A 19336-nucleotide genomic window follows, 5' to 3' on the forward strand; every position below is an offset into this window, starting at 1 on the left:
TCACTGCATCACAGACACAAGGGAGAGGCCTCAAGGACTCCCTGCTGATGGTAAACAGAACGAACAGCACACCAAAACACGCTGCAGCTGTGAATTATGCTGAAACTTGCAGATTCATTCAGCTTTGTCACTCCTTTGCTTAAGACTTTGACTTGAAACTAATATTTTTCTCTTCAGTTCATGATTGAATGTACACTTACTGCAATTGCACATGGATAATATGAAAGTTGAAACCTCACATACATAGCTTTCCTGATTTGTTTTACCACTGTGGACAAACCAGTCTAGTTTTTACCACTTAAATGAGGGCATCAAACCCTTTCACAAACAGTTTCCATGTAAATCAAATGACTGCCTGTGTGTGTGTATATATATTACATTACACACACAATTACGTAGCACAATTTGGAAGCGGCACCTTTGGAAACTAGTACAACTCTGTGGCTGGCTTTAAAGCAGGAGCCTGTCCCTCTTAGCTTGGGATCTGATGACATTTGTCTTCATGTGTTCTGTTTCCCACCAGGTCAGCTTCGCTCTCTTTATGTAACAGATTTGTATCAATGCCAGACATAGTCTCCCAGAATCAACGGGTGCAGCAGGAAGTGCTGTTGAGCCTTGCAGGGGTTTGCCAGCGTGAGTCAGCTCAGCTCTAGATGTCATCCGCTGAGAGTCACTGGTACAGATATCTTTCAATACAAAGCCTGTGCCAGTTGTGCTTTCAAAACGTATTAGAAAAGGAAAGTGCAGAGTGGGCTCTTTGAACTCGCCATCTTGGTATGTGCGACTGGTAAAGTGGCTTGCAGCCAAGATAGACAATGGAGTAAAATAACAGAGGACTTGTAGTTCAGCACTTTCAAAAACACAGAAACAAAATAACAGTTTAAATAAAAATACCATACACACTGAATTCTTCCAAATAAACAAAACCGTACCCAAGCCTCGCTATCACAGTACCTTACTCTATTGTCTCTGCTCCAAGCACTCACCTACACAACCCCCAAACATTCCTTCCTTTGTTCCTTTTATAGGATGTGGCCAGGGGTAGATTGACAATTAATCATTCAATTTCCTTCTGCCCACATTCCACACTTTTCCAACCATACCTCAGTCACTCAAACAATTAAACACCATTTCCATCACCAGACAACCACACACATGTGCACCCATGTGCAACGCCTCTGCTCTGCACACACCCTTCCCCCAGTTTACCACAGTGACTAACAGGAGAACTTAGAAGGCTAACCAACCAGTTAAACCAGTCATAAGAGTTATACAGTATATTTAAATACTGTAGATTAGAGGTTTTTTCCCCATACCTTCACAATGCATTAAACAGGTTTGTTAACCTGGCCTTCCACCCTGCTTTACCATACCTAGCATACCTTGGATCAAATACATTAGAGAAGTGCTGCGCCAGCTGTAGCAGTGTGAGCTTGACAGTGATAACGATGCAGCACTGCACACCTGTTCATGTGTAATTGTGGATCTGGGTTAAGATGCCTGGGCTCTGCAGGGAGCTGGGCAATCTGGAAATCTTTAATGATGCATGAACAGGTGCATGTCACTCCTTTTTAATGTGATCAGGTTGTTTTTTTTTTTGGGGGGGGGGCTCTGAAATCAAGTGTAACAAGCTGGAGGATACTGGTTTTCAGTCTACGAGCTGGCATTTCCCAGACCAGCATCTTAACTGCTTTACAAAATCATCTACTATATTACCTCATCTCACCAAGAGGGGTCAGCAAGTCACACAAACTAGCAGTGCTAGCTCTAAAAACAGACCCACTTTTTGTGATACCTGATTCTATTATCAGTTCATTCGGGATGGGTCTCTCTATCCAAAGGTATCATTAGGAGAATGTATTGTAGCTGAAGGCCTGCTTTATTGGAACGCTTTCAGCAGGTTGGAGAAACAAACTCTAGTACCAATTATTTTTGCAGTGCACGCAATCTGGAGGACACTGCTAACCCAAAACTGCCAGAATTAAATCTGGATAGGCTGTCTCAGCCCTGCACCAGCTTGTCTAAGGCCATATACCCAGAGACACTCGCTTGAGTCATCCCAGTCCCCGTCCCCCGTCTCCCCTCAGTGTCCTTCCTCTTGAATCAGCACGACAGGGGGACTACCTAACTACAGCAGTAAGGTCCAAGATTGTGCCTACCCATATGCAAGATAGTTCTTATCTAATGGCCAGCATTAGGTGATGCATCAAGCACTGTTAAGATAACAGAGCCCTTGAATCAAAGCCTGTAATTTAATATCTTAATTATAATGAGGTCCTTCAAATAAGAAGGTAATTGCTCTTGCATTACAACGTGTGACAGCTCTGATCAGCAGCCTGGGGCAGCAGCTTCTAATGGCTCACTGTTTTAGTGCAGCTGTGAGGATCTATTATTTCCAATGTGAGAGTGAGAGAAATGGGGTCAGCATGTTGGAAAGACGAGTTGAAACCCTATATTCCTCTTCTCTCTATATACTGCATATACAATGGTAGTGTTTTATAGATTTCTCATTTGACAATGCACTGTTCTAAATCTGGGTTTCTTTTATGACATGTTATCCTTAGCTCTAACGCTTTTTTCATTTTATTTTTTGGAATTTGGAACAATTGCATGAGTGATCTACAGTGCTCTGCAGCAAGCCAAGACCGCCATGAAATCCCAAGGCAGTCACAGAAAGGACTTTCATATTGTATAGACAAGGGTAATTACACTGTAGTTAGAAACACTTAAAAGCGCTACTTGTCCTTGTTGATGACAAGACCAAGGACTTACAAAGTAGCAGCAATTCCCAGGTGCAAGAATACTGTAAAACTACAGGTGTTCTGTAACACATACAGGGGTCTATTAGATAAGTAGTTGAGCTGACGATGAAGCAGGGTTACTGTATATTGCCTTTGTATATGATGTAGGAGTCGTTTACGCTCCTTTAGTGTTCTTTAAATAGAGAAACAAGGATAGGATGCTGTGTCTGTGCAAATGAGCCGTTTATATGTGGGCAGGTTACATTGAAATAGGCTGTTATACATATTCATAACTCATTACCACACACCATGCACAACTGCTGAGTAATTAAGAGTCCAAAACAAATATTGAGTGTAATTGGCTTCAGACGTGAACTGTTCTGTCTCTGCTTCCCTGCTAGGAATCAGATGCTAGTTTGTGTTCTATCCTGGGCACCGCAGTACAAAACTTGGTTATGCTTTCTCTTTCTTTTTCTATAATTTATATTGTGTTAGGATTTGTTTCATATTATCAGAGCTGCACCAACCAGTCATTCGATTATTCAGATCACGCTCTGCACAGGTGAGGGTCATTGGTGTTGATCGGGTGAATTTTCCATTCCAAGTGAAGAAACAGCTACTTGTTTTGTGTGGATTGCTGCTCTCCACGGAGTCCAAAAAAAAAAAAAAAGCAATTCACACGAATCAAGCAGCTGTTTCTTCACTTGGAATGGAAAATTCACCCGATCAACACCAATGATCGCCAGCACCTGATTTCTGTGGTGAGCTGTTCGAATAAGCAGTTTTTGCAGAACCACTTGCTGTTATTATGTTTTACTGGATGAACAGAAGCACACTGAACAAAAATATAAAGGCAACATCCAACAATTTCAAAGATTTTACTGTTACAGTTCATATAAGGAAATAAGTCAATTGAAATAAATTCATTAGGCCCTAATCTATGGATTTCACATGACTGGGAATACAGATATGCATCTGTTGGCCACAGATACCTTAAAAAAAGGTAGAATTTGTAGAATTTGAAAAAAGGTAAATTTGAGAGAAATAAGCTTTTTGTGTGTATGAAAAATTTCTGGGATTTTTCTTTTATTTCAGCTCATGAAACAGGGGACCAACACATTACATGTTGCGTTTATATTTTTGTTCAGTGTAGAACCACACTTTGTACTTGCGTGAACATTTTTCAGATTTTTCAGAAATGTTAGCAAACTTAGGAAACAGTGCCCATTGACTTCATTACCTGCTTCTGTCCCAAACAAAGCAAGTTACTCCAGAAAGCATGCCAGTGTTTGTAATGTGAAGCCAGCACATGCTTCTGTTGTTCGGAATGGACAGATTGTGATGTCTACATTTGTTTTCAAACACTGCTTATAGGAATCTCACTGAGCAAGAATGATTGCATGATTTATACAATCTGCAACCACTCAAATGTCAAGAATAATGACTTGGGTGCATCTAGTTCACCAGTTACACTGTAGGCACAAAAACAATTTCATGTTTAAATAAAACAAATAATTTGGTTTATTTGCAAAAGACCAAAAATATACATGCCTGGCTGTAGCTTGTGAATTTCTCACTATTGCAAACTGTTGTCCAAGTAAGAGAGAAAACGAAAACTTGAATCTAACCCTAACCCTACCAATACGCTTGTAGTGTGGGTTTGCATAGATCTATTCAAAATAGGTGAGACAGAATTGAAATAATTATTATTGATCCTTAAGAAGACCCTTAGGAATGGAGGGGCTAATAAGATATCGCAATGTTTTGTGGATTCATTCTCTACTGAGTCACATGCATTGCATAAACCAAAGATCATTTATATGCTTTTGAATGTATTCCAAAGCTAATAGGGGCTACTGCAAAATGAGGGCATGCAAACTAGAACTGTATTAGGACCTGGGTTGTGCACCGAACACCTGTACAGGAACATGCAACTTTGTAATGCAAATGACTGGATGGTATATGCATTGAAGAGCTATGAACAGTCTTTCATTATTGACAATAACACAGAGGACATGGCTGGCTTGTGGGTTAGTAATTGTAATTTTCTCAATGACTCCCCTGCAGTCTGCGTGCATCCCTTTCACAATCTCACCTTGTCATTGTTACAAACTGATCTCCTGATATTGTTTGAGTGCAGTGACTGTACCAGTTGCTACTATGATAGTGAAGAATCATACGCCTGCTTCATACAATCTTATAAAACAGGACAACAGGAGCCAGGTTTCCACTGCCTTTATCTGCTCAGGAAGCCTTTTTCCTCTGATTAGTCGATGTGACAATCTGAAAAAGAAGTCTTTTATTTAAAAGCTCATGCTCCAGGCAGGACACCATGCTTCTTACATGAGGCTAGGTCTAAACTACAGCCCTTTTTGCTCTCCATTGAGCTCAAGGTAATAATTACATGGAAAACGCTGTGCATGGTTTCTTCCTAACTCAGAGTAAAGTGACATTCTGCACTGGAAACGATCCCAGTACTGCTGAGTGTTGAAAGCAACAAACTGACAATATGTGTCTGCAGAAGCAGCACACTCCCAGTGTGTGTAACACAAAATCCATTGCCTGGAAGTTATTTTTATTATTTTTATTATAGTTGAAAATGGTCTTCTTGAATTTTTGTTTGCCAGCATTTTGCTCAATGTTATTATGTACTGTGCTGCTGAGAGATATGCGTAGACCGTGATGTTCAGCTCTTCTTGTGCCTTGAGGAGATTAAGATTGTGATTAGCTAATATGCTAATGATAAGCCTGTAGCTGGTAAACGATAACAGCCAGCTACTCTTAGTACTCACTAACACCCCATAGCTTTACACATAGAGGCAAAGGGCAGGGAGAGGGGTGTTTAACAAGGGCTTGTCTTAAAGATATGCAGTATTCCCTTTCTTCGGCTCAGATCAGGCTCTTATAAATCTGTTAATAGTGCTGCCTAACGGGAAAATGTAAACCGCTAATTTTGAGTTGAAAAATGAAATTAATTATTTTGACTATTATAGTGACTTCAGGAAAGAACAGGTAGCCTATATCTGAAATAGCTGTAGATATTTGCAGTTCACGCTTTGGGTTTATTGACATCATTTAATGTTTTCATTACACGCACACAGCGTGTTTTGCAGGGCTCACTTTGGGTTTGTGGACCTTACATATACATTACATATACCTGCACAAAGCATGAGCCAGCAGTCCTGTACCGACAGCAGGTAGCCCTGCACCAGGTTTGAAGCTATAAGCCACAGTGGAAGACTGTCCCACCTCACCCTACTGTAGACAGTGTGATGGTGTAAGTAAGGGTTTCTGTTCTACACATATTTGGGGCATTGTAGGGATTAGCAGAATCCAGAAACAGAAGAAAGACAGAAATGAAACGGGTAGGACAATGATCCCCACATCCAATCCCAGTCAGGCTTCAACGTATCTTAAATGCCTCTGATCACGGTGAAAACTGGAATGATGGCACTGAGACATAAAGAAAGCAAGAAAGGAGGTGACTGTTGTCAGGTTCGCAAGTGCAGTGCTGTCTACCAGCGCATTAAGATTCAATGCACAGTGGCAGAGATAGAGTCTTCTCTGCAGAAAGTGGATCAGCCTGCATCTCCGCACTAATGCAATCAGATTCTTCTTTATTGAGTTCTGTGCAGTTTCACGGCTATGAAATAAAAGCCAAACAGTGAGACCCATTCTATTGATAATAATCCATTATAGTATTTGATAGTACCATTGTATTGTGATAGAAAATACAATTAAAAAACATGCAAATTGCTCCAGCTTTAAAAGGATGCCCCTAAAAGATACGTTTTTTTTTTGTTGAATTTCTATAATTCTAAGAAAAAAAACACGTGAAGCAAACTGTATTGTCAAAATCTGTCTATTTAACTTTAACTGTGCATTTTTATTTTAATGCTGTGCTGATAGAAATCCAGCTTTAGTAGGATAACTATATTGAATACAAATGTTGAACATTAATTAGCAAGAAAAAAAAATCTGTTCTTTTTATTTATTTATTTTTAGCACTTTTCTCTGTTTTAGTCTTCTGAAAGCTCCCTCTCACACACCCAGAGAGATGCACTCATCTGTGGAGATTATGGTTAAATACAGATTAATCAGTTCTTTATTTATTTAATTTATGATTCACTGAGGGTTGGCAACAATCTTAAAACCAGGGAATCTCTCCGCTTGTGGGCAATCTTACTTAAATCTGTCCACAGCATTGCTGTTTATTTCTCTGGCCTGATTGTTATCCGCAAGCAAAACTTGGACAACGTTTATTTAGTTTCATTGCTCCGACTCTTTGGAACGCTCTCCCAGCTTTGGTGCATGATGCTCCCACCGTCGCTCGCTTTAAATCAACTCTCAAGACCCACCTGTTCTCTTTTGCTTTCTATGCTCTTGAAGATTGATATCTGCTGTTAGCTGCTGTGTTGCTACTACTTCACACATTATTTTACCATCATATATTATGCACTTTCCTCTGTATTTAATGTACTATTTCATGTATTATGCTATTATCATGTATTATGCACTTTCCACTGTAATTAATGTACTATTTCATGTATTATGCTATTATCATGTATTATGCACTTTCCACTGTATTTCATGTACTATTTCATGTATTATGCTATTATCATGTATTATTCACTTTCCAATGTATTATACATTGTTTTTTTTTTTTTTTTACTGTATATCATGTATTATACATTTCTCTGTATTTGAAGTATTATGGATTTTCTTGTTGTTACTGCATCTTGTAACGCGCTTTATGATGGTAGTCCACTATGAAAGGCCCTATATAAAATAAAGATTGATTGATTAATTAAATATTTTGTCCTGTCCCATCGGTGAGATGAGATGACATTAAAAACATGGATGCAAACGAGCCCAGCTCTTTTGTAATGGTTGTTCATTATCAATCAGTTGGTCCTTAACCCTATTCATCTGAATCCCCTTCAAACCCCATTCAGTTCTGTACTGCACAACCTCAGTGCTTCATCAGGTTAATATGGACAACTCCCAGGGTTATATAACTGTGCCAGTTCCAAGCCGTTCTACCTTTGCTTTAATTATCTGAAGCTCATTTATTTTTCCTACCCTACAGAACTAGGATTTTTTTTAACCCTTATAAAGAAATGGAATGCTCCCTGCACTCTGAAGAAGCTCCAAGCATTGTCCCTTTTTCATCTAGAGGAAATACTATTGCTTGCTATAGCAATCCACAGTTCTCCAGGATCTACTGGGTGAAGGGTTCCTGGACAAGCTTGGCAAATAATCCACACCTAGTCAGTAGCTCTGCCTCATTTATGGATAGAAAAAAGCAGCATTGAAGCCCTTTCAGATTTTCCATGGAATGCTCCCTGCACTCTGAAGAACCGCCAAGCATCTATAAAGAAATGGAATGCTCCCTGCACTCTGAAGAACCTCCAAGCATCTATAAAGAAATGGAATGCTCCCTGCACTCTGAAGAACCTCCAAGCATCTATAAAGAAATGGAATTCTCCCTGCACTCTGAAGAACCGCCAAGCATCTATAAAGAAATGGAATGCTCCCTGCACTCTGAAGAAGCTCCAAGCATAGTCCCTTTTTCATCTAGAGGAAATACTATTGCTTGCTCTAGCAATCCACAGTTCTCCAGGATCTACTGGGTGAAGGGTTCCTGGACAAGCTTGGCAAATAATCCACACCTAGTCAGTAGCTCTACCTCATTTATGGATAGAAAAAAGCAGCATTGAAGCCCTTTCAGATTTTCCTTGATTGAAGAATTATTTTTCTCAGAACCACCAGCATGCGACACCATGACAAGAAATCACTTTTTTCAGTTTGGAAAAGCAAGAAGAAGTATGATTGAGCAAAGTCGTGGGTAGCGGCTGCCTAACTATACTGATATAGCAGATGTACTGTAGTAATGCAAATTAGACACATCAAAGGCATGCTGTCATTTGGTTCAATTAACTTCAGTTTTGGCTTTTTAAGTGCAGCTTTTTCTACACTATGAAATGTTTTAAAGGACACGTCTTGGAATCATAGGCAATGAAGTCATAATCTTCAAACCTCACATTGCTATCAATTGCATTTATATAAAAACAAGTTGCTGTGCTCTGAATTACAGGCATGCAATCGTCTCTGTGAAACCAGAGCTGAAGCCCTGAAAAAAAACAACTTGTTTTTATTAACTGCCTGATGCACTTGAAGGCCAGTTTGTGTGGCTCCAAATCAACTGTGCACTCCTGAAACATGGGTCATTGTCAGTATACAATACAAACTCATTTCTATTCAATGTGGTGCTAAAAATTCATAACCACAGAATTTGTCTGTGTGAAAGAGAACAAAGTAAAAAAAAACACCTTGTGTGGAGTTTCATTGATCCCGAAGAAACAAAGAATGAATAAAACTCTTATTCAGTGTTCATGCGGGACAAAACCCATTAACGTGCATAAAAGGAAAGGAGATAAAATACTTTTTTTTACCTTGTGTTTGAGACTTTAATGGCAATAAATAGGGAGAAGTGACATCCAGAAAAATAAAGAGGAAGCTGAAGGGTTATTGTTCCATTGGAGACAGGGACTGAATAAAGAGACCAATCTCAATTGTGTATGTGCCATTCCCCAGTACACAGACACCACTAACCACTAACATGAGAGTGGAACGAGAGGCTATTAATCCAATGCTGAATATCCAATCCCCTTGACAAACTGGTAGGTTTAGGCTATTTGCAACATAACATACATTGCATTCTTCTATTGATGTGTATGTAGTCAGCATTAGGATTGGCCTCTGTTCTCTCTGGTCTGTCCTTGGCTCCTGTCCTGTAATTCCATTTACACTTTTCCTCAGTCAAAGGGGAGTTTCCTTTCATTTTTGCCACTGGGTCAGGTCTAGTTCAATTCAAGTTTTAACGGATCATTAAAATATTTAGCATGTTTTTTTAAAGAGGACACAATTATCTATTCAGGGATATACCAAGATATTTAATAAGTATGGATCCGATTGAGGAAAATGGGCACCACTATCCCCATCCTCTTCTTGCTGTAAATCGTTTGTTGTTTCCAGACTTTGTACCAGTACTGTACAAGAACACACAGCCGCTGATACGCACCTGAGAGAAGCACACCTGACAAGCGCATTACATGAAAAATACGATTCCAGCTGGACGGAGGTGCGCAGAGGAATTAAATACCTCAGAGATGATTTTTTGTGGCATGCAATTGGCGGCACTGAGAGGGCACAAAGCATCCAGGATGTGGCTGGCCTACATTTTGCTCAGTGGGGCACTGTGCTAACCTTAATAGAGACACACTGATGATGGTCTTTAAAGTTCTTTCAGCAACTGCTCCCCTGCTAAGCTCGCAAATGTAAAGCTGAACACCAACAAAGATGATTTCAAATCCTTTTGAGTTTCCGTCTTGCTTTTTGACACTTAACACGCTTATTTTTGTATCTAGGTTGGCAAGTTAGGAGAGAGAGAGTAACATGCCGAGACTTTTTGTCAAAGATTAAAAAGTTAGTGTTACATATTGTTCTGACGTTCAAACCCGTACTGGTCTGTACCACACTGCATAATGCTTTTGGATTTCCCCGGCCATTCTTTTAACTGCTAAACATTAATGAAGTTAAACCCCCCCCATCCCCTTTATTAGCTCATGTTAGACTATTGAGCTATTTGGGTGTTCTGGGGATACAGGCAACTTTTGCTTAAAACTGAAAAGAGGATTGTTTTAAAACAGGAAATTGTAACAGTGTCTTGGTAAACATGAAGAGTTCATGGATGCAGTCGTATCAATGTGCTTTTGGGTATATGGCAGGGCTGTAGCCAGCCATGAAAAATCACTGAGGCACTTAAAAGTTACAGTGTCTATCAGGGGCAAGCTCCCAAACCCCTACATAAAAGAACTTAATAAAATTCCCAACCAGTGGCCTCTAAACTACTGTTAGAATTGTTAAAATGTGCATAAACTGGGTCGCTAAACTGCAGTTTATAATTCACTTCTATAGCGGTTAGAATTGCAATATTAATAAGATGGCTTTGCTAAACTATGGCTACCAAGGGGTTTTATTATTCCTTATTATTAGGCTGATTTGTATTTTTTTCTAATCAACATTATTACTTTGCCTCACCCTGTTAAAAAGTCGTTAATAATCCTTGGTTGTTTTGAAGCCATTCAAACACGTTTAACTAGCAGCTACGGTGGAATGAATTGAGCTGTACAGTGTTGCTGTAGCCTGCAATGACAGTAAGAGATTTGTAAGAGTACAGAGGCTGTAGATATCAGCAGGACTTTTAATGTACGCACACAACGAGGGATGAAATGCATTTTATTTTGTGACAAAATAAAATGAGGCCCATGCCTCAGGTGCCTCATAGCTGACTATGGCCTTGCATGGTGAATTGAATGTACTGTATATAACAGCAATACAACTGTTGTAAATAGTCACATTGCATAAGGAAGGCAGCAAACCCAGATATAAAATGACAGCTTCCGTTTTATAATTAAGAATCCCAGCCTGAATCAAAACAACTTAAACAGTAGCACAACAACAAAAACAACAGGCACACCCCTAGGGGTTCTGACAGACAGGTCTATCATCTTCCCAAAATAACATGGTGTACAGTACAATATAAAAAGTTCACAGACAGTAATGAAAATAATTAGCTGTTCTTGTGGTCTTCATGATGTTAGATGACGTAATCTGCTAGCACCTTGCCTGGCAGTTTTATATGACAGCAATCTATCAGCATCAGGAGCCTGGTGAGTGAGACATTGGCATTTATCTGCCTCTGATATGGCATGTGGTGCAGACGTGTTGCAGAATATCTGGTGATTAAGAGACAGGGGCGAGGTATTCATAGTCTCTGCCATTCTTTACAAAAGCACATTGCAGGGGCCTCTTCTGTTGCATACAATGGTTCAGTAATTCACAGGTTCACTGGCCTGTTTGCATTAATTGGCACATGTGTTTATGTTACCTAAGCCTCCACCTCTTGCCACTGTTCTATTTTCCCCATTTGTTTTCTTCCTTTTGCCACTGCTTTATACACCCATTATGTGGAGCAGCTGCATGCCTTGTCACAACCATTGCTTGGCACTATTCAGGACAATTCCTGTAAGTGAGATGAGATAATGGTACACACTGTAAATGCTATTAAATACTTGTTTGGTGGCTATGTACAGCAGTTAAGACACAAGCTTTCTGAACATGTAGTACAGGGGTTTTCTATCACGGTCCTGTGTAAAATAATATAAAATTAGTATATATATATCTATATATATATATATATATATATATATATATATATATAACTATATAGCCTATATATATATAATAAGTAGTATATCACGGTATAATCTATGTGCATATGTATATATGTAAATAAATATTAATAAATAAATATATATATATATATATATATATATATATATATATATATATATATACACTATATATATATATAATATGAATAATATATTATAATATATATAGAATATCGTAAGCATATTAAATACTACAAAAGTTTTCCTTACTGACAGTAAACCTGGCACCTGGTTTTAATTGTGAAACAAATAGAGCCCTACCAATGACTCAGAGGCCTGGCATTGGCTGAGCCATGACTCTGGCAAAATGATCCATAAAAATCCTATTGCAAACAATATCATCTTAACAGGGAGAGATTTCAGGTGCAACTAACTGTAATCGAACTGCAATACCTAAGTACCCAAAATCCATGTCTTTGAAGATCTCTCTGGTGATATCAATGAAAAACTGGCCGACTAATCATGGATGCAGGTAAAAGCCAGGAGCATGGGAAACCCCATAGCTACTGTTAAAAATGCCTGTCTTTTTCCAAATTCTTAATGGCCTCCAAGGGTCTTAAGTTTGTGTTGGCTGATCATCAGTGCCATCCTGAGCCGCAGCTTTCAATACACGCAGTTAATCTATTCTGGGGGGCTGGGACCTCTATGTTAATCCATGCTGGTACTTTTCTAACAGATTGGGCAGCAGTATTAACAGCTTGCAGAATGCAGACCTCTGATTCTCTGCCATTTTTAACAAGAGTCCCGAACAGCATGTTTCCCACAGATCACACAGCTGGATTAGTCTGCCCAAGGTCCTTCTGATCCATCTGTCCGAATCCATAAATAATATGGCAGTGTTAGCTACTGGCTGTGCACACACCCACAGACACACACACGCACACCGACACACACACACACACACACACACACCGACACAAACACACACACACACACACACACACACACACACACACACACACACACACACACACACACACACACACACACACACACACACACACACACCCACACACACACACACACACACACACACACACACACACACACACACACACACACACACACACACCCCGACATAGGGCAGAGCGTACCGGAGCCGTGCTACCCTGGCAGGTTCAACATCCTCTGTGAGTCTTATCTTGAGCCATTAAGCTCTTATGAATGTGTCGCTTGTGTTTCTGAGTCGTGGGTGTTTGAGGCATACACAGCCGATGAAGATTAACAAAACAAAAAAGATTATTGTATAGAGTCCCCAACAGGACTGCATGTGCCTCTGAGTAATCCCATCCTATTACTTCACAGCTAGAAGAGTACAGAAAATGTATCACTAAAAAATGACATTCACTGGAAAAGGAGCGGAACAGAGAGAGAGAGGGGTTCTGAGCGCCACGTTTCTTTAGGTTGCTAAACGTAAGTCTCTGGACTAGTGTACATAGAAAAAGAAAAAGGATCCTTGAAAACTAGCCCCACGAAACAGAACAAATAGGGGTGTGCTAATTCTCATGTTCAGAATTGCCTGTAAGAAGTATGAGCTTTATGACCTCTGCATGATAAAAAAGCGTCAGCACCCAGGATAAGAGGAGAATTCACTTCCAATCCACTTTTAAAACACTCAGAAGTGAATTTCCATTGCTTGGTGCTCAATTGTAAAGATGAGGGAAGGACAGCTTGTTTTGATTGATGGATGCAATGCCTGCTGATAAATACGTCTTAAAAGCAATTTCGATTACAGGTATCAGCTCACTGCAAGTTGTAAAGGGGTGCAGTATTTTACAATTGATTCAAGTACCCGAAAGCAAAATCATTGAATCCATTTCTATCTTTAGTTTCCAATGCAGTGTCTATGAAACCCACAGCTTGTTCCCAGCTACTGTAGTTATCTGTAAAACACAAGCTCTTGCTGATCGCCAGACCCCCAGCTCTATGAAATATTAACTACTGCACATCAAAATGATCACAAGTGTGATTTGAGTTGAGAGGCTGAAAGGTGCAAATGCATGGCATCAGAGGTCCTGGAGTCAACAATAACAGGAAACAAGCGAGATAAAAATAGCAGAGGAATTAGTTGCTGTGGAAAAGTCTTACCGCTGGAATCCAAGAACCAGGAAATGGAAGGTCTTTTTACAGAAATACACTGAACCTTTTTAAAAGTACATTCTTAAATTATACAGGAAAGCCTGCCCAGTCTCTGTTTTATGATGGTAACGGTAATATTTTATAATTTTATTATGCACCGTTACAATGTATTTAATGTGTGAACCTTTTGCATTGTATAACCCAGTGGTACTCAACTCTGGCCCTTGAAAGTCAATCCAGTCCACGATTTTTAGTCCAAGCAGGTTTTAATGTGGTTAATTGAAGCTGTTAAGAGGTAATTAACTAATTTAGTACCTGGTTGGAATAAAGACCAGGACTGGAATAGTTCTCGAGGGCCAGAGTTGAGTACCACTGATTATAGCCTTAACCCTAACCCTATCCCTATCCCTATCTCTAACCCTATCCCTAACCCTAACCCTAACCCTATCCCTAACCTTAATCTTAACCCTATCCCTAACCATAACTCTAACTCTAACCCTAACCCTAACCTTATCCCTAACCTTAACCTTAACCCCTTTTCTGATAGAATTGTGTGCTTACATATATCATGCAAAAAAGACATACACATTGTAACTATGCATAATATTGTTGTAATTATGTGTCAGTACACATGTATTTACTTAGTAACCACTATGTAAATTCAGAGTAATTAGACACTTAATGTTAATCGTGACCATGGTAAGCTAATTGTAGCTTTTTTTCTAATGCACTTCTTGAAGAGTCAGTTTTTGGCACCCTAAAATATCACTTTTGTCATTCAATTCATGAAACAGGAATGAGTTTTTTAATATTGTGTATATACATTTGTTTTTATACTGTTCATCATTTGCAAACTCCTAAAATTGCCATCTGTCAGACGAAAAGTTTTCAGATCTGGAATACGATGCGATCCAGCACACATTAAACCCTGCAAACTGTGATAACAGTGTGCACGCTATTTAGTGCTGACCATACTAAATAAACCCATTGGATCTCTGTATCACTGTGGCTGCTTGTATGTGTATTCTTAGAACTCTGATGGAGCATTTCAAAGTTGTGGATGACGTTATTCTGTACTTAAATAAATAAAACAGTTAAAATACACTGTACTGATGTATTCCTATTTTAATCTCGGGTAACATGTTGAAAAAGGAAATGCAGCGAAAAGCCATGTATGATTGCAATTTTAATAATCCCAAATCTGTTGCATGTGGCCACTGCTTTGAAAATAACAGCAATTTTTGTTTTAGAACTCTAAAAAATTGTTCTAAAATAGATACAATTTCCAGAAGTCTGACTGTATATCAAAATAGACTGACGGGAATAGCAATAGCTGTATTTATCCATTTGTTAGCAATTTGCTTCATCTTTCTTTCTTTTTATAACCCTCCACATCTGGTGAGAGGCTTGCTGGTGTTGCTATCACTGAGGAGGGAGTCAGCCCTCACTGTGCACAGCCAGTCTTTGAAAACTGGTTAGGGTCGCGTCACATGCAAGCTTTCTTTCTTTCTTTCCTTCTTTCTTTCTTTCTTTCTTTCTTTCTTTCTTTCGGTGTGGCTATGTTAAGTCTAGTGTGGTTTAATGGATATAGCCTATATGTCTACAGTGTCCAGACCTGGCTATATCCATTAAACCACACTAGACTTAACATAGCCACACCGAAAGAAAGAAAGACCGAAAGAAAGAAAGAAAGAAAGAAAGAAAGAAAGAAAGAAAGAAAGAAAGAAAGCTTGTTACTGGAGCTGTAAGGGAGTTGCTTGTACAAATTTCGATTTGTAATTAATGCATTCTGATATTGCAGTGTGTACTGTGAATCTTTTGAATTATACATCATTAATTTTACTTTATAAAGCAGCATTACTTATCTTAAATTGAAAAAGAAGAATGCTATACTTTGAACACACCTTGAATCACTGGTAAAATACCAATGAGAGCATTAATACAGTACAATTCCCTTAAACATACACATGTGGGCACTATGTGATCAAGGTGAACTGCATTAAAAAAAAAAAAAAAAACACCATTCCATTTACATATGTATATCTACAGCTTGGATTTACTTTAGAAGAGTGTTCTTGGGTTTGCTGTGGTATCACTCTCTGCAATCAACCAACCTTTACAAACTGCAGAATTAATTAGAAAACGAAATGCCTGGGATTCCTGCATACCAAACAGGACATTAAGAAGATGCACCTACCTGCACCAAGACAAACCAGGAAGAATGCCTTATATTTTGCATGCTTTATATTGATATTGATGACACCTGCTACCACTTCAGCCTGTGCATTGGGGGGGGGGGTTACAGATCAGTTACTTTAATAACAATGTCATTATATGTAGTAAAGCCAATTCATTTGATCTCAGTAGATCTATTATCGACCATGGTTTGAATCAATAAAGGGAAGGGACATTTAGAACACATCTCTTACATTGAGTCTGCTAGCCTGTTCAGAGTATGTTTGCCTTTAAAAGTAATTCAAATGAGCAGATTTCGTACTTACATGGTGTTAGTATATAGCGATCCGCCACTGATAAATGAAAACACTCCTCTGTGTCAGAAGTACTATCCTGTTTGTGATTAACTGACATCAAGTTTGCAGGGTTTAATATTATTAAGTTAATCCTGAGCCACTTATTATGGTCAATTCAAATGCAATTTGTAGACTAAGTACAGCAGATACTATTCCAAAGTGACCTGAATGAACCCTTTCAATGAAGGTTCAGTTTAATTCCTGACCCTGGTGAACTATGCTGGTGTTAATCTCTTTAAGAATCCCAGACTGCTTTCAACAACGCTACGTTGCGTAACCTAATCACCTGCTTTTCTCTCAAAGCCGGCACAGCTGAACCCCAGGGCCTCCAGGTCCTCACTGCAGAAGAGAAGCTGTCCTCATGGGCTTTACCTCTTTAAGGACTGCATGGAATTGATTTAATGCAGTTTGGCAATGTGTTTCTCTGGCTGTTATGAGCTTGCATGATTTAATAAAGGGCAGAGTTTAAGCTAAGGACAATCAGCCCTTTCTGAAACCCTTCTCTGAGATTGCATCTCATTACGCAGAAGGGTTCCTAGCCCATATCTCCAGTTCTGAATCCAAACGAACGCTGGTGAAGAGAAGACAGTGTTCTACCCAGGTGCACATTATCCACCTAATGCATGCTCATCATGAAAAAGCATGAGGTGCATGAAGCACATAGAGAAATCATTTGGTTTCAACACGGTGTGATCACATTTTATGTGGAAAGGGTGTTCAAGTAATGAGTAGTTGAAAGAGATTTGTTAAGAAGACATGCATCTAGTCTGATTACACAATTATCTTGGCACACTTAAGTGAGCACTAACACTCAAGTTTTGCTTCTGGCAGTATGGTTGTGTAGTTACAATGCAGCAGCCGCTTTATTACAACATGAAAAATGCTGGCGGTTGTAAATTGCACCATATTTACACATATAATGTAATTACTCTGTGCAACCTCCACACATGCAATGAATGTGTAATTACACTGTAGTCAGATACAACATAATGCAGTGTTGTTGGAAATGTATAATGTACAGGCTGGCCTGCTTAAAGTAACATTAATCAAAATATCATGAGGTATATTCCACAGCTCTGACCTACTTCAAAAAAAGTGTTTCAGGTTCGGTCTTTCTCCCACACAATTCTAGATCTCTGCACACTTCTTCCCATTAGTGGAGTTCAAGAAGAGGAACGCCGGTGGTTGAGCTGGGGGGAACCTTCTTGCAGTATTTTATTTCTATACTTGGAGAACAATTTATGCAAAATAAACCACAAAAAACTGTCTAGTTTTTTATTATAGCTGTGCATAATAAAAGCTAGGATGTACCGTTACCCTAAGGGCATAACTGAATGTGTTGAAATTTAAATGCAACAAAGCGCTCTTAGTGGTACAAGCAGGTACGTTTGCACCTCTGAATTAAACTCAGCATCAGACCTGCTTGTCTTTATCTCAAGCCACTAGGGAGGTAATGGAGCAAATTGTGCATCAACAGTGTAGTCTGCAGAAAAGCAGGGAGGATGTATTTGGGTTTGCACTGTTTGGATCAATAGAATTAGACTCCCAGTGCCTTTAATTCATTCAGCCCACTTGATTGCTGTTGAGAGTGCCACCGTAATTGTATTGTGATGGCAGCGTGCATGTGTTTGCATGCCTTTGATCCACAGAGTCAGGAAGTCTGTTTGCCTGTGGTTCTTGTGGTAGGGCGGGTCATTAATCTGCTGTGTTGCCCCACATCATTATTGCTCTGATATTTGCAGTGAATTCTGGAATGTCAACACAGTACAATGTATGCTACATGGCCCTGACCCACGACTCTGACCTCTCTTTGTTTTACTTCTCTGCTAAATGCAGCACTGCCTATGTGTCTACTGACTGAGTCAGCTCTGTTTACCCTGGTATCCACAAAACATGCTGGTTTGGGTCTGATTGAGTATTTAACATCTAAATGCTGCTAATGCAGCAATTCTCCTGGCCTTGCATAACTGTCGTCCCAGCGGAATTTGTAATACACAATATTATGTCAATTCCCCAACGCCTGAGTAATATTTCATGTAAGAAAGTAGGTAGACCCTTAATATGTTTTGCCCCCAAATATCAAATAAACCTAATTGTATTATTTTGTTATTTTAAAATGTGTGTTTAACTGACGCTCAGCCACAGTCTAAATTTCCTTCTGCTTGTCAATAAATTGTATGCTGTGTTGAGTAGCTCATGTATACTTTTGGGGACGTACAGTCCTCATGCATATGCATACAAACCTGAATACAAAGATTTATAAACTGCACTTTAATAGTACTGCATACCACAACCACTCAAACCTATGTCCTTTTAAATATCTAGTGTACTTCAGTGCAAAAAAGCACTTCATTGTCTGCTGCCTGTATGGCTAATTAAAGTCTGTTTGTTCTTCAAGCAGCTTCCACCTCTGATCACAAGGGCTGAGAGCAGCATTGGGGGATGCAGGTTTGGATTTGAAATTATTTTCATTTGCAATCATTATTCAGCAGTGCAATTCTTCAGTGTTCACATCATCACTAAAAGGTCAGCACAGCAACTGAACATATTGTAATGTAAAGATTGACAGTAGGAAGTGCAATTGATGGAGAGACACCAGATTGAATGTAGGTAGTTCATAAAGATCAGGCTGCTTGGTCTTCACTTAACCTGCATCGTTATTGAAAGCTGTCCCCCTTCTTATAAA

This window comes from Polyodon spathula, chromosome 14 (genome assembly GCF_017654505.1).
Source record: "Polyodon spathula isolate WHYD16114869_AA chromosome 14, ASM1765450v1, whole genome shotgun sequence".
Lineage (NCBI taxonomy): Eukaryota > Metazoa > Chordata > Actinopteri > Acipenseriformes > Polyodontidae > Polyodon > Polyodon spathula.